Source organism: Rhagoletis zephyria, unplaced genomic scaffold, assembly GCF_001687245.7.
Source record: "Rhagoletis zephyria isolate East Lansing unplaced genomic scaffold, Rhagoletis_zephyria_1.1 Rzeph_scaffold_00130, whole genome shotgun sequence".
In the NCBI taxonomy this organism is placed as follows: Eukaryota; Metazoa; Arthropoda; class Insecta; order Diptera; family Tephritidae; genus Rhagoletis; species Rhagoletis zephyria.
Window position 1 is genome coordinate 269963 of NW_016157214.1, and position 8437 is coordinate 278399.

At 34.3% G+C, this 8437-nt stretch overlaps 1 long non-coding RNA gene across 1 annotated transcript; it reads right to left on the reverse strand.

Annotated features, from left to right (window-relative positions):
- Window positions 1-2316: 2316 nt before the first annotated feature.
- Window positions 2317-3176, reverse strand: LOC108381017 (uncharacterized). The gene is made up of 3 exons (XR_001849606.1): window positions 3002-3176; window positions 2710-2948; window positions 2317-2643 (listed from the first exon to the last, which is right to left on the reverse strand). It is a non-coding gene; the product is annotated as an uncharacterized LOC108381017 (long non-coding RNA).
- Window positions 3177-8437: the final 5261 nt, after the last annotated feature.

Consider the following 8437-nt stretch of genomic DNA (forward strand, 5'->3'; position numbering starts at 1 on the left):
GAGGACAGTCGGGTCTACGTAACCAGAACGACCGGAATGCGCATTGAAGTCGGTTGTATTTTTTGCTTAAAATTACTTGGTATTATTGAGATACAGTTTCGCTCCTATTTAGAGATTACTCGACATACTTGTTCACATTTATATTATTTATTATTTTTTTTTATTAGTCATTTTTAGGTTTAGGACTTACGGTGAGTGCTTTAAGATTCATTTTAAAAATATGGACATATAAAAACATTTGCGATATCTTATTTTATTTAAATTATGGATTTTATTCGTGCAATTTTTTATGTTTAATAGTTTTGAGAACACTTTTTGGTTTTGTTGTATTCTTTTATTGCATGCCTTAAACTTTTTTAGTTTAAATTATAATGGCGAAGATATGCCTTCTGCATTCTGCCTTTGTCAAACACTTTAGCTAGGTGCGAGAAATTTAGCCTATGTTCGTAAAAGCATAGAGTAGGTATACGGCTGGGCTGCCGCGATTCTTCAACATCTTCTCAAAGTAGAATACGTATTGGTGGCTATCACGGAATCCATCGTAGTCCGATTTCCTATAAAATCTACGAAAAAGCGATCACTGAATCTGAACTGCTACGAACGTGTCTATTCAAAGCATACGCTGCGCTCGTAGCTACTTGACTTCAATAGCATTTTCGTAGATGTCACGAAAAATCGGACTATGATGGATTCTGTGATAGCCTTGATGATTAGTGCGATCATCGTGCCCCAGAAACTCCAACAAACGATAAATGGACTCTCCAATAAAAGTCGAACGTAAATGACCAACGTGCATCTATATGAGATACGTTGCTTGCGGCAAGTTGGCAGGTTAACGCCTGAGCGTAAGAGGATGAAAATCACACGAACAGCATAATCCCTACATTTGATATAAAAATTTTTGTAAATATCAAGGAATGAAACCGAAACCCAAACCGAAACCGTAACCGTTTAAAACCGTTTCGTTTTTCAAAACCGAAACCGAAACCGTAACCGTTATCTTGACCTGAAAAGGAACGATACCGAAACCATTTCAATCACAGGTTTCAATCGGTTTCCAGAAATTTACAAAAATAATAAATAAAAATTTCTTTGAAATAAATGATTTATTTAACCAAAATCAGCAACATTTTGCTAAAATTCTTGTTAAGTAGTAAATAAATATGGCAAGGTAACTTTTCGCAAACATCTGCTGATGACTTTGTTGTTGTGAATCGATAATCGATTAATTATATTTAAGTAGTTTCTTTCCCGTACGCAATGCGAGATCCCGCGTGTGCCCAAAATAGCCCAGAAATCATTCCTGTACTCAACAAAATGGGTAATAGAGAGCGAAAATTCGAGCGTATTCGATCGTAAGTGTATTCTTCTTCCTGTCCGAAACAGCCCGGAATTTTTCTCCGAGTAAAAATGGATAAAGTGTCAAAGTGCATATCAGCTGTATTGTGTTTACATGTTGCCTGCATTTAGTTGGTGCTTTTAAGGAAAAGTTAAGGAAAATGGCCTGTTGATGTATTTTCAATCTATGTACTTAAAATCAAATTTGTGAAACCAAAATTCAATTTCCAAGTGTTTGCATTTAATACCATGTTCTGACCGACAACCAAAACATTTTTCCTTCATTTTCTTTTCATTTACAACCTTTAACTTTCATTCTTATTTTGCTTTGGCCAGACAATTAACAATAAATCCGAAATGGCGTATTAAAGATGATAAAATATGACGTCCACTTCGATAAATAATCGAAAAAAACTAGTGAAGACACCGATTGGAATGAGTGGAAAGTGAGTTTTCAAGTAGGTTTCAGCGAAAACTGGGTTTCGTTTAACAGATTTTATATGGACGAAAACACAAGTTTCAGGTCGAAAACCAGTTTTAGCAACGAAAACATGTTTCCGATGTCGGTCAGAATATGGTATAAGTGACAAAAACAAGAACAACGTGAATCAGCTGTTTCTCGACTTGTGGGACCGAAATGTGGGTTTTTGCGTTTCCGTACTTCTGAACTTTGTTCCATTTTTGAAAGAAAATGTTTCTCTTATTCTCTAATTACCAAATCCGGTCCGGATTGTTAGGGAAAGAACCTAGTGTTGATATTATCAGTGAACTGTAATTTTCGATTTTCTTTCCTCAACGTTTAAGACATTGTGATTTAAATAATATCAACAAAATTTCTGTGAAAAACCGAAACCGGACCGAAACCGAAACCAAAACCGAAATAAATTTTGAAGAACGAAACCAAAACCGAAACCGAAACACTTGGCAAAACCGAAACCCAAACCGGAACGTTATTTTGAATCGGTTTCATTCCTTGGTAAATATTTGCACTAACATAACTATAAACTGTATACTTTTAGAGAAACACATTAATGAAGCGAGAACTTGCAACCTCAGTTTAAGCCACAAGTAGCGATTGAACACCATGTTTATTTATTTCGTTGGCTATATCTCTGGGCGACTTATTTAGCCGCAGTTGCATTCACACGTGATATAATAGCTGGTGTCGGCAAGTTGTGGGGAATGCCCAGGAAATGGCATTTGTTGTGCTATCGAAATCATTGCACCGACGGCGGTGGGCAGTACCGCTGGTACATATTTACCAAAAACAGAAGAGGTTGCGGCGTTTTGTTCTGTAACAATAGCCTGCAATGATGACATGTCCTATAATGTCGATGAACAAAGAAAAATATAAAATTGAAAATTACTAACCTTATTCAGAATTGTTAATCGATGCTTTAGCTTCATGTTCTTAGTTTCCAACGTTGTGTACTCTTGATCATCTTCAATTTCAAGTCTCTCGTCATGTTTTGTATTTTGTCAGATGCTCCTACAAATACAAGTAAAAATGTTTAACATGCTCTACATGTCGCTGGAGCTAATGGCCAATATATTGCAGCCACACTTATTGCTACAGCAGAAGCGAGAGATTTCGAAGGAGTGCGTTTTGTCTGTGAATGAGAGAATAGGATATGAATTGGCACTATGGAATTCTAATGCTCACATTATACAATAGATGTGTGGGGATTCCGGCTGATTTGGAAGACCACACTTGGTCACGTCCAGATCGTATTTACCAAGAGGAAAAACCGCAGGGATTGCAGTAGTTTTCCTTGCAATCACCGTTGATGATGCTATGCTTGTAATTTATGGTCTGAAAAGAAAGAAAATTGCTTTAATCAAATGTTAAACACATCAAATCAATAAATTTTAATAATTTTTATCATTTCACAAATTGAATTACCAAGGAATAGAAACTCACCGCGATGCGAAATAAAAACCAACAGGGCTGCATTTTCTTGGTAAACAACACAAGCGCTCAGAGCAATCTGATCCGCAATATTATTTTGTAAAAATAAAAGTTGAAAAGAGTTTCCAAATATGACTATCACATTATTAAATCTATTACCTCAGACTTTTTTCAATGTTTTCTAATATTCGTCCTTTTGGCATGCAAAAGCAACCATGCGCTCAATTTCTTGTGGGGAAATTTGGTCCCCATAAAGGACTTTTACCACGAAACAGCTACAAAAACAAAAAGCTTTTCTACTGGTATACTGTGGCAATCCGTCATATAAAAAGTTATTTTATGCATGATTGTTCTTTTTTCCAAGGAAATTTCTAACGAAAAATTATCTGCGCAAGAACAACACCTCCCTCTGAAAATTTGCGACCAACTGAATGCTGACAATGCAAAAGTGAACCAGTGTTGCCATTTTAGCCGTTTTTCGGTTAGATTTATGGTCTGATTATGGCATTTTAACGTAACTTACGGCTCTCTCTTAAAAATTCTGTTAAATGGGTGTTGCTTAAAGCTAAGTTAGTCTAGACTTAACTTAACTTAACTTACCGTAAGAAATCATCAATGATTACTCAACACATCAACTTAAGCCAAGAGCGGAAATATTTTGTTTTTGTATTTTCTCTTTCAGCTATTTAACAGTTCGCCGCCAAAAATGCCACATCAAAAAAATCATGCAAACAAAAATGTTTGCTTTCATTTATTTTTAAGAAATACAAAAACGAGAGTCTGGCAAGCCTGATTCTCTCACCGCTCTCAATTTGCGTAAGGCCATAACTCAAGAACCTTAAATCTACAGGTTTCTTACGGTGAGTTAAGTTTTAACTAACCGCCACCACAGTTCCTCATATAAAAGGTTGGCCAAAATATTACGTTAAGTTAAGTTACGAAAATTAAGTCTAGACTAACTGAGCTTTTATAATTGAACAGCCGAAACTTAACGTAACTTAATGCCACGTCGAAATCTGTTTCATTTTGATTCTCTAAAGTCTAAGTTCCGTTAAGTTAAGTTGCCATAATCAGGCTTTTAGCCGGTTGCGAACAGTGTTGCCACTCACATATTTTTTCACTTACTAAAAACGTACCAAAACGGTTTTGAGAGTACCAAGAAGATTTTTTTGTTGCAGTAATAAAAGAGAAATGCTTTTTTATAATTTATTATTTTTCAATACAGAAAGAAAAAGTTTAAACATAAATTAATTTCACTGGATTAAAAAATATATTTTCACACAAAGAATTTTTCACAATGTCGATATACAATTTTTTTTATTTGAATTCTTTTTGCTATTTTTATAAAAATATAGTTCATACTATAACAAAAAAAGATAAAAATGTAATTTGTAAACTGGTAAAAACTCAGGAAAATTCAATAAATTTACATGCAAATTTCCAATTTTTTAATCAGCTTTTTTAGAACTTTTTTGAGTATGCAATTTTGAAGTCCAATAAACTTTTAACGTGGTCAAGTTTGTTCTCAAACCACAAATTTATTGCACTTCAAATTAATTTAGCTTTCTTACTTGTCCATCAGTCAGTTGAGCATCTACCACATCTACCACACAAGGTCTGAAATCTACCACATATTCGCGATTTTGAGTACCTAGTTTTATTTTTGATCGACAGAATTTTCTTAATTTTAAGAGCAAAAATTGTCCAACACTAACCATTATATGGTAACCAGAATGATATAATACAAGATTCCGCATTCCCGGCAACGATGAAATTAACTGTAAAATAGTAAATTTTCTCAATAAATTTTTCGACAGGAAATTAAATTAATTAAATTTTAAAATATTTGATTTATAAAAAGAATTAATAGCGAAAATTAAGAAAAACGGAAATTTTTGTGAAAGTATTAGGAAATTTCAGTGCATCTAAAGTTTCTGAGGCGTTGTTTACATTTACTTGAGAATTGTCAAAATCGGCAAATCCCAAGTAGCGTGCCACATTTGTTCGCTACATCGTGATGTGATAAAGAGAAAAGCTGGCAGCACTCCGCAAGGTTGCAAAAAAATTTATGTTCGAAAAATATCTTGATATGGAAGGAACCGCTTTACACTGTCCAGGAAAAAAATTGTCAAAACTCAACGCAATTTTTAGCAACTTCAATCTTGCACTTTGTTATACTAAAATTAATTTTTTTTAGAGTCTAATTAAAAAGTTTGCAATTTAGGCGAAACCTTACAGAATTTCTTAAATTTTTGTACAAAGTTTGATCCAAAACTTGACATCTACCACATTTTTTTGAAATCTACCACATTTTTTTCCAGATTCTACCACACAGAATTTTTTTTAAGTCCGATCACTGCCATCAGTCCATTAAAACTAATCTGTCTTTATATATTTACTCTTGAAAAGTCAAGAATGATGGAATACAAGATTGCGCCGTCCTGTCGGCAATGGCATTTCTCAAGTAAAAGCAAACAAAGCCGAATAGGATATTAAATTTTCCGATAAAAAAACGTGCTTTAGTAAAGTAAAATTGTAAAAATATATGATTTGACAGGACCAAAGTTGCGGTAGCATTGAATAAGAGGAAAAAAGGAACTGTCAGAGAATTTAGAATCTGACTTTGCGATAACTTTCGAGTATGTATTGACGATTAATTGCATTGAGGCTCGCGTTTAACCCTTTTCACGATTTTTTCTTTTGTTAAATAAATCAGGGTAACATAATTCATGCTCTAGATTCAAGGAAAAATGTTAGAAAAAATTCCAGTATAAATATATAATCTATACATAGTATAAAAGAAAGTCGATATTCTTTGTACGCGGTAATCTCGAAAACTACTGAACGGATTTTGACGAGATTTTCTCTAATATACTCTGTATCGACAGGAGAGTGACCTTTTTTACTTAGAATTTTAAAGGCATTGAGGCTCTCGTTTAACCCTTTTCACGATTTTTTCTTTTGTTAAATAAATCAGGGTAACATAATTCATGCTCTAGATTCAAGGAAAAATGTTAGAAAAAATTCCAGTATAAATATATAATCTATACATAGTATAAAAGAAAGTCGATATTCTTTGTACGGGGTAATCTCGAAAACTACTGAACGGATTTTGACGAGATTTTCTCTAATATACTCTGTATCGACAGGAGAGTGACCTTTTTTACTTAGAATTTTAAAGGGTTGCAACCTATCTAAAAAACTATAAGATCCGCATCGATCGTTGGATTAAAAAAGATGAGGTGTCAAATGAAAGGGATTGGCCTCTAGAAAAGCATTAATGTTTTTTTTTTTAAATAAAGTTGCCACCTGTTAACTAAATTACTATATTCAATCATAACAAGCGTAGGCATCAGTTCTGCACCGTCACTGTCAAACGAAAAGACTAAGCCTCTACATGTGCAATAATGTATTATTTTTCTGAGTAGGTTTGCCACTTATTAAAAAGTTTAAAGATTTTTGCCGTTCGTTGGATTACAAAATGAGATACTAAATAAAAGGGCCTGGCCTTCGCATGTACAAATGCTTTAATTTTTTTAATGGCGTTGCCACCTATTTAAAAATTACTATCTACTTTCGGCCGCTGTGGTGTAGTGGTAAGCAGTGCGCGCTTCCACTCCGCAACGCCTGGGTTCAAACCCTGGTCAAAGAAACATCGCAAAAAATATAGAAAAAAGGTTTTTTCTTAACAGCGGCCGTCCTTCGGCGGGCAATGGCAAACCTCCGAGTGTATTTCTGCCATGAAAAACAGCTTCTCATAAAAATACAATCGCCGTTCGGAGTCGGCGCACGCCACAAATCGGAGGAGAAGCTCGGCCGAGCACTAACATATGTGTAAGCGCCAATCTATTATTATTATTATATATAGAATAAAGGAGAGTCGAGATATTTTGACCACGCTAATCTCAAAAACTACTGAACGGATTTATACGAGACTTTTTAAGTGTAATCTGTATCGATAGAAATTATATCTTTAGTACTTTTAATTCTCATAGGGTTGTCACCTGTCTAAAAAAAATTATTAGATCCTCACTGTTCGTTGGATAACAAGAAATGAGGTGTCAAATAAAAGGCCTCAGCTTTTAGACGTTCGATAATATATTACTTTTTGAGTAAGGTTGCCTCTTTTCAAAAATTATAAGATCTTCATCGTTTTTGGACTAAAAACTGAGGTACTAAGTGAAAGGATATGGTTTTTGCAGTGCAATAACTTTTTATTTTTTTGATTGAGTGGGGTTGCCACCTACTTAAAAATTATGTATGTATAATACGCGAGGGCATTTTTATACCTTTCATGAGCATGAAATGGTATTATAACTTTGGTCCGATGTTTGTAAGTACCAGAACAAAAAGAGATAGACCCATGAAAATGTATACTTATATGATCAGAACGTCGAGCTGAGTTGATCTAGCCATGTCCGTCTGTCCGTCTGTTTGTATGCAATCTAGTCTCTCAGTTTTCGAGATATCCGGATCAAATTTGGTAGGTGGGTGTATTTTTATAATGTATTAATCATTTGTCGGAACCGGAAGAATCGGACCACTATAACATATAGCTCCCATACAACTGATTGTTCAGATATGAGATTTTTCGTTATAACTTCTCCATTTATGCAGCTACGAACATGAAATTTCGCAATACTTGCACCCATCATCAACAGAATACTTAGAGTGAAAATTACAAAGATCGGGTCACTATAACCTATAGCTCCCATACAACTGATTGTTCAGATATAAAATTTTTCGTTATAACTCCTCCATTTATATAGGTAGGAACATGAAATTCCGCACTATTTTCAATAATTATCAACAGAAAACTTACAGTGAAAATTAAAAAGATCGGGTAACTATAACCTATAGCTCCCATACAACTGATTGTTCAGATATGAGATTTGTCGTTATAATTCATCCATTTATGTAGCTATGACCATGAAATTTCGCGCTGTTTTCACTTATTTTTAACAGAAGACTTACAGTGAAAATAACAAAGATCGGGTCACTATAACCTGCAGCCCCCATACAACTGATTGTTCAGATATGAGGTCTTTTATCATAACTCTCCATTTATGCAGCTAGGAACATGAAATTTCGCACCATTTTCACTCATTATTAACAGAATACTTACAGTGAAAATAACAAGGATCGGATGACTACAACATATAACTTCCATACATCTGATTGTTCAGATAT